The 8,724-nt window shown below is 37.0% G+C and overlaps 2 pseudogenes; one reads left to right on the plus strand and one right to left on the minus strand.

The window, feature by feature from the left end:
- The window catches only part of LOC143638661 (aldose reductase-related protein 2 pseudogene), a 77,374-nt pseudogene extending 74,244 nt beyond the window's left edge, over nucleotides 1-3,130 (minus strand).
- On the plus strand, nucleotides 3,052-4,086 carry LOC143638889 (heterogeneous nuclear ribonucleoprotein A1-like; annotated as a pseudogene).
- The last annotated feature ends 4,638 nt before the right edge of the window (nucleotides 4,087-8,724 follow it).

The following is an 8,724-nucleotide window of genomic DNA, read 5'->3' on the forward strand; positions in this document are numbered from 1 at the left end:
TTTTGACTAACCTTATTAACAATGCATGGATAACAAAGAGAAATTAATCTCTCAAAGCAGTCTCCATTTTATTGAGAGTTCAACCTAAGTATAAACCTTTATTGGAGCTGTTGTTCATGTTTTCCTATTTGGAGTTTACCCCTTTTGTATCCCTGCATACCATCTAGTCTGGAAGCTAGGGAGCAAAGAACAGATCACAGAAGAAGCCTGGAGCCCAACTAATATCCAATTGGCTCAACCTCTCCTGAATACATGAGACATGACTGAAGAATCCACAGAGGGGAGAGATGGCTGTATTTTTTTTTAAATCAGTGGTTGCAAACCAAGGATTGGAAAACATGGGAAATGTGGTTATAACAGCTGCTGGAAGTGATGTTCCAGTTTTTACATGAGTCAGTTTAGCAAAGCCAGCTGCTTCTGGACTACTTTGCTGCACCTGTGATAAGGAACACTCTATTAATCTGAAAGCTGGGGTGTGGGAGGAAGGGAAGCCTGAGGTATTCTGATTAATGGGATTTTTCAGGATTACTCATAAAATCTGTTCTTAATCTCATTTGGTTGAAAATAATTCCAAAACATTGGAATAAAATTAACTACTATGTATTGGGGCTCAAGTAGGTCAGTACTTATTTTATAATTACCCTGGGAAGTAGGTGGTATATATAATCCTTATTATACAGGTATGGAATCTGAAATAAAGACTGCTTAAGGAAATTTTCTAGTGTTATACACTAAGGATTGGAGATCAAAACATTTTGCCCTTGCTCTGTCCACTTTACCACTTAAAGATCATGCTTAGCCTCATGATTCCATTTTGGTGTCAGGAACCACCCAACTGCTCGGGTTCTTCTCTGTTTGACTATCTTCCATAATCAAATCCTCTAGTACGGACTATTTATTGTAGTGGTTGCTGCCTAAACATCAGAGTAGTCAAGATTGTTATAGTTGGGAATATTTACGCTCTAATAGAAAAAGGATATACATGTTAAGATTTTCTTTTGAAACTGCTGTGTTCTGTCAATAGCCAAATCTCAACCATGTCTGCAAGTTCTACTTTGTAAAGGTCTACCAAACAACTTAAACATCATTTCAGGGATGTTTTAAATAGGAATAAAAGTTATTTTGCTAAGAAGTCTTGGCCTTTTGCAGGAAATACCACAAGAATACCCTGTCTTCACAGTCCTAGGCAGTGTCCCACTTTTTTGTACAATGCATGATGTATGTCAATTTCAGATGTATTTTGTTGACATTGTAGAAGTATGCTTAAGAAATTAACTGGTGAATGCAGTTTTTTTCTCAATTATTTAAAAATTTCCTTGTGACACTATTATGAAATCTGTGATTGATCCTTAAAACAAAGCAAATGAACCCCAAATTGAGTTATTTTCATGTTTAATTTATATCTATTAAAAATCTTAAAGCTGAGCAGATCAACATATACAAAGTGGGATAGGTCCTCAATTTATTGAAATAAGGTATAAACATTATTTTAGACTATAGCCACAAATGCCAAGCGACTGTGGAAGAAAAAGGACAAAGTTCCAGGAGAGGCTATCTTTCCTCTGCAATGTAGGCAAGTACAGCTTGTCTGTTTTCCCCCTTAATGAGAAATGGCATGTGAAGTAGCATTTGGTGTGCTCTAGATTTCTGAGAAATACCATGGGGATTCCAGTTGTAATTCAATTAGATTAGACCTGTGAAGCATTTTGAGTTTAAAAATATAGTGCAGAATGTCTGAGTAGGATGTGATAGGTGAAGAAGTGTGTTTCAGACCTGACTTAACAGGGGAAATTCCTGAGTGTGATCGTTCAGCAAAACTGTACAAGGTCATTACTTTGCTAGAGCCATACATATTGATAGTCACTTTTGGCAATTGTGGGCCAAGGTCAATACCTTCACTGACTGCCTTTATAATCGTATGGAAATTCAGGTTTTTATTTTGGTTGTGATAATTGTATTACATATGAATGCACTGATGCATCAAACAAAAAGTAACTAAATCAGATTAAATTTATTGTATTTGGCTAGTTATGTACAAAGAAAAATATGTAATTAATAAAAACTTTTGGATGCAGATCTACATTGTGATGCATTTCCCTTGTATCTCTCAAGCATCTTGCAGGTATTAATTTCCATAGTAGCTTAATGGAAAAAGAAAGTAAATATTCTTTTAAAATATAGGAAGACCTGTGCACAATGTAATGAAGGCATCCAGATATTGTAAAGCACCAGCATTACATAATAGAGTTTAACAAGGAATTTAATCAGTAAATTCCCCTGTGAAAATTAACCATTTGTGGGCTGGGGTTATAGCTCAGTGCTAAAGAACTTGCTAGCATGGGTGAGGTCCTGGGTTCAATTCTCAGCACCAAATAAAAACAAATAAATAAAATAAAGGTTAAACTTAAAAAAAAAACTAGAAAAAAAGACATGTAAGGAGAGGGATTTGAATTAGAAAAACCCAAACATTTGTGTTAAGGAGGGAGACAGTGATCATTCTTAAAAGCAATTAACACAGAAGGAAAAGAGTATAGAGTATATTTGAATTTTTCTCAATGTGTTATTTATGAAAGCCAAGTGTCTCCCAAACTGTAGTCTGTCAGCCTATTCTTGGTACCACCTGCTTTTGTGAATAAAGTTTTACTGGAAAGTAGTCAAACCCATTCATTCCTGTATTGTTTATCATTATTTTTCATGCTATAACAATAGAACCAAATAGTTGTAACACAGACCATATGGACTGCAAAACACCAAATATTTACTTGCTATCTGGCTCTTTATAGAAAAACTGGAATGATAACCTGCTCTGTCGCATTTCCTAAAAGGAAAGGTTTATGCTGCAACAGCATTCATTTCCTGGTCCTTGTAATTAATGAATGCTTATTTCTTATAGTAAGAAACAATATCCCTTCATAATAATGACTAGATTTTGTTGAGGACTTACTCTGGTCCAGATATTTTACTAAACTACTTATATATAACAATATAACACATTTAACCTCACAGTTACACAATCAGGAATTGGTACTATCAAGAATGCCATTTTGGATACGTTCGTTAGCTTACTCCTTTCTGCCCGTGGACGCCGCAGAGAAAGCATCGTTAAAGTCTGTCTTCCTGCTGCCGTCATGTCGAAATCAGAGTCCCCTAAAGAGCCCGAACAGGAAGCTATTCATCGGAGGGCTGAGCTTTGAAACAACTGATGAGAGTCTGAGAAGCCATTTTGAGCAATGGGGAACACTCACGGATTGTGTGGTAATGACAGATCCAAACACCAAGCGCTCCAGAGGCTTTGGGTTTGTCACTTATGCCACTGTGGAGGAAGTGGATGCAGCCATGAATGCAAGACCACACAAAGTGGATGGTAGAGTTGTGGAACCAAAGAGAGCTGTCTCACGAGAAGATTCTCAAAGACCAGGGGCCCACTTAACTGTGAAAAAGATCTTTGTTGGTGGCATTAAAGAAGACACTGAAGAACATCACCTACGAGATTATTTTGAACAGTAGGGGAAAATTAAAGTTATTGAAATCATGACTGACCGAGGCAGTGGAAAGAAAAGGGGCTTTGCTTTTGTAACTTTTGATGTCCATGACTCTGTGGATAAGATTGTCATTCAGAAATACCATACTGTGAATGGCCACAACTGTGAAGGGAGGAAAGCCCTGTCAAAGCAAGAGATGGCTAGTGCCTCATCTAGCCAAAGAGGTCGAAGTGGTTCTGGAAACTTCGGTGGTGGTCGTGGAGGTGGTTTTGGTGGAAATGACAATTTCGGTCCTGGAGGGAACTTCAGTGGTCGTGGTGGCTTTGGTGGCAGTCGTGGTGGTGGTGGATATGGTGGCAGCGGGGGTGGCTACAATGGATTTGGTAATGATGGAAGCAATTTTGGAGGTGGTGGAAGCTACAATGATTTTGGCAGTTACAAAAATCAGTCATCAAATTTTGGACCCATGAAGGGTGGAAACTTTGGAGGCAGAAGCTCTGGACCTTACGGTTGTGGAGGCCAATATTTTGCCAAACCACGAAACCAAGGTGGCTATGGCGGTTCCAGCAGCAGCACTAGCTATGGCAGTGGCAGAAGGTTTTAATACTGCCAGGAAACAAAGCTTAGCAGGAGAGGAGAGTCAGAGAAATGACAGGGAAGCTACAGGTTACAACAGATTTGTGAACTCAGCCAAGCACAGTGGTGGCAGGGCCTAGCTGCTACAAAGAAGACATGGTTTAGACAATACTCATGTGTATGGGCAAAAAAACTCGAGGACTGTATTTGTGACTAATTGTATAACAGGTTATTTTAGTTTCTGTTCTGTGGAAAGTGTAAAGCATTCCAACAAAGGGTTTTAATGTAGACTTTTTTTTTTTTTTTGCACCCATGCTTTTGATTGCTAAATGTAATAGTCTGATCATGACGCTGAATAAATGTGTCTTTTTTAAAATGTGCTGTGTAAAGTTAGTATACTCTGAAGCCATCTTAGTAAAACTTCCCCAACAGTGTGAAGTTAGAATTCATTCAGGATGATGCCAGGTTCAGAAACCTTGGTGTAGTTGTGACCTTCTGAATTTCACCATTGAAAGGGTCACCCAAGCAGTTATGGAATTATTTGGTTATAAAAATGATTGTTGGCATATCCTATGCAATATCTAAATTGAATAATGGTACCAGATAAATAATAGATGGGAATGAAGCTTGTGTATCATCCATTATCATGTGTAATCAATAAACGATTTAATTCTCTTGAAAAAAAAAAGAATGCCATTTTATAGAAGAGGAAATTGAAGTTTAGGTAACTTAAATACCTCTGTATTTTATTTCTTCCTTCCTTTCTTTTTTTTGGTACTGTGGATTGGACCCAGGGGTGCTTTACCACTGAACCATATTCTCAGTCCTTAATTTTTATTTTAATGTTGAGACATGGTCTTGTTAAGTGTCTGAGGGTTTCACTAAGTTCCTGAGATTTGCCTCAAACTTGTGATCCCCTTGCTTCAGACTCCCTAATGTCTACCAGATGTAGCTGACTGCAGTATTTTCATAAGAAGTGGTTGAAGATTTAATGACTTGTTAAAAGTCATAACAATCAGTGGTAGAGTCAAAATTCAAACCCAAACTTTTATTCATTATTGTAAAAATATAAGCCAGTTGCAGTGGCACATACCTGTAATCCCAGTGGCTGGGCAAGCTAAGGCAGGAGGATTGGGAGTTCAAAGCCAGCCTCAGCAATGGCCAGGCACTAAGCAACTCAGTGAGACCCTGTCTCTAAATAAAATACAAATACGGCTGGGGATGTGGTTCAGTGGTCAAGTGCCCTTGAGTTCAATCCCTGGTACCTACTCCCCAAATAAATAAATAAATAGCACAATATTATTTTCATAAGTATATAATTCATTTGCATTAAATACAGTCATAATATTATGTAACCATCATCACTATCCACATCATAAACTTTTTCATAATTTCAAGTAAAACTCTCATTTAATAATCTCTTCCTAAAATGTGGCATATATACACAAGGGACTATTACTCTGCAATAAAAGAGAATAAAATCATGGCATTTGCAGTAAATGGATGGAGTTGGAGAATATAATACTAAGTGAAGTTAGGCAATCCCCCCAAACCAAATGCTGAATGTTTTCTCTAATATAAGTGATTCATAGTGAGGTAGGGGCAGAGGGGTGGGAGGGGAAGGGAGGGGGCAGGGGGTTAGAAATGATGGTGGATCTTTTTCCCCACATCCTTGCCAACACTTACTATTGTTTGTCTTCATAATAGTTGCCATTCTGACTGGAGTGAGATGATATCTTAGTGTAGTTTTTATTTGCATTTCTCTAATTCCTAGTGATGATGAACATTTTTTCATATATTTGTTGATTGACTGTATATCCTCTTCTGAGAAGTGAAGTCAGCCAATCCCAAAAAGACAAATGCTGAATGTTTTCTCTGATAAAAGGTGACTGACTCATAGTGGGGTATGGAGGGGGAGCATGGGAGGAATAGATGAACTTTAGATAGGGCAGAGGGGTGGAAGGGGAAGAGAGGGGGCAGGGGGTTAGAAAGATGGTGGAATGTGATGGACATCATTATCCAAAGTACATGTATGAAAACTTGAATTGGTGTGAACATACTTTATATACAAACAGAGATATGAAAAAATGTGCTCTATATGTGTAATAAAAAAAAGGAATGATGGCAGAATGTGATAAATATCATTATCCAAAGTACATATATGAAGACATGAATTGGTGAGGCACTGGGTTTGATTCTCAGCACCACATATAAATAAATAAAATAAAGTTCCATTGATAACCAAAAAATATTTTTTAAAAATCAATAATTTGTGAAATTTATAAATATATACCTTCATATCCTGAAAAATAATACTATGCACATTTTAAAAGTCCTGCTCCTCCCCATTTTATAGCATATCTTAGACGTCTCCTTTATATGCCTATGATTAGGATTGCAAATTAAATCATCTTTTTTGAATGATAATCTTATGACTGGCTAATAATTTTTTGCTTTTAGTTGTGAATTTCACTGGTATTTAGCATATTCATAATTGTGCAACCATTTCCACAATTGTCTGTTTTGTCATAATATACCAGAACCACAGACTGGGTAATTCATAAAAGTCAGAAATGTATTTCTCACAGTTCTGGAGGGTGAAAAATTCAAGAGCAAGGTATTGGCATCTGGTGAGAGTTTTTGTTTGTTTGGGTACTGGGGATTGAACCCAGGTAGGCTTTACCACTGAGCCACATCCCCAGCTCTTTTTATAATTTATTTATAGACAGTGTGTCACTAAGTTGTTTAAGGCCTACTAGGCTGCTGAGGCTGGCTTTGAACTTGCAATCTTCCTGCCTCAAGCTCCCAAATTACTGGGATTATGGGTGTGTGTCACTGTGTCTGACTATGGTGAGAGCTTTCTTGCTGGTTTCCCACATGGTGGGAGGTGAAAAGTAAGAAAAAATGAACCAATAATACTGATCTTTATCCATTCTGCCTTCATGGCTTAAACATTTTCTGTGGTGCACCACCTCCTAACACTGTTGCATTAGGGATTAAATTTCAAGGGCATGAGTTTGGGTGGGGGCATAATGTCAATTTTATAACATACTCATCATCCTGAAAAGAAAACTCACACCCCATAAATATTCACTTCCCAATTTACTCCAACCTCTACACCATACTCGAATGTTAATTTACTTTCATCATATATAAATGTAATCATACAGTACTTCACCTTTCATAAATGACTAATTACATATAGAATATTGTTTTTAAACTTCATCCATTTTGTAGTATTTACTAGTATTCAGTTCCTTTTTAAGGCCAAATAATATTCCATTCTAAGTATATACTTTTGCTTATCCATCCATTAATTGATGGACATTTGGGTTGTATGTAATTTTGCTGTGATGAATAATTTTTTGAAAATTCATTTATAAGATTTTTGTGTTGACATATGCTTTTGTCTCCTTTATATGCCTATGATTAGGATTGCTGTTATCCCTGGTAACTTAGTGGTTAGCTTTTTCTTTTCTTTTTTAAATTTTGAGATAGTATCTTACTAAGCTGATTAGACTGACTTCAAACTTGTGTTCCTCCTGCCTCAGCCTCCTGAGTCTCTGGGAATACAGGCTTGCACTATCATGTCCTGTGATTGTTAGGTTTTGACAGACATTCCAAATTGCCTTACAAAACAGCTGAACCATTTTATGTGCCCAACTCCCATGTATGGGAGAGTTCTAATTTACCTAATTCCCTGTAGACAGTTATTATTGTCTTTTCCCCTATAACCATCCTAGTGGAAGTGAATTGATTTTTATTAGATTTTCCTATTGACTAGTGTTGTTTAACATCTCTTTGTGTGTCTGTGGGCAATTTGTATATCATTTTGAGAAATGTATATTAAAATAACTTACCCATTTTCATTTTGAGCTGTTCTTTATTACCATACTAGTTCTTTGTAGTCTTTTGTTGTGAATTGGGAAGGGGTATATATCCCCCAAAGATAAACTTAAAATAACCTTTTTTACTCTAAACTTTTTAAATTTGGATTCATCAGGACTTAGTGCTGTGGAAAGGCATATGTGTCCAAAAAATGTACATAAGCCCAAGGTACTTTGGAAGGATATTCTAAGAGGACAATGGAAAGGTCCTGACCCAGTGATTGTCTGGAGTCGGGGGTCTGTTTGTGTGTTTCCACAGGGAGAACAGCAGCCAATTTGGATTCCAGAGAGATTAACTAAGGTCCTGGCCCAGTGATTGTCTGGAGTCGAGGGTCTGTTTGTGTGTTTCCACAGGGAGAATAGCAGCCGATTTGGATCCCAGAGAGATTAACTAAAGCGATTTCTACAGACCAAAAAGAAGATGATTTGGCTCAAATCCATAACAGCTGATATCCAGAACTCCAGTTTGGCTATTCTTACGTCTGTGATAGTGGTTCTCCCACACCTGGAGGCTAATGAAACCAGGATGATTTTTTCAATATCTATTTTATTATTGCCTTTTCCCATATCATGAAGTTCTATTTTGTTTTTTGAGCTCATACAGACCTAGGTTAATGTTTTGCTGATCAGTTCTATTTTTTGACTATAGAGTTTTTAAACATTGCAATGGAGATTTCACCTGTAAAAAGTTATAAGGCCTTTGCTGTTATGTTATGTGTTGTATGTATTATATTATGTGTGCACACTTGTGTTTTGTGTTGTATGTTTATATGTGTGTA

Source organism: Callospermophilus lateralis, chromosome X (assembly GCF_048772815.1).
Source record: "Callospermophilus lateralis isolate mCalLat2 chromosome X, mCalLat2.hap1, whole genome shotgun sequence".
Taxonomy (NCBI): Eukaryota; Metazoa; Chordata; class Mammalia; order Rodentia; family Sciuridae; genus Callospermophilus; species Callospermophilus lateralis.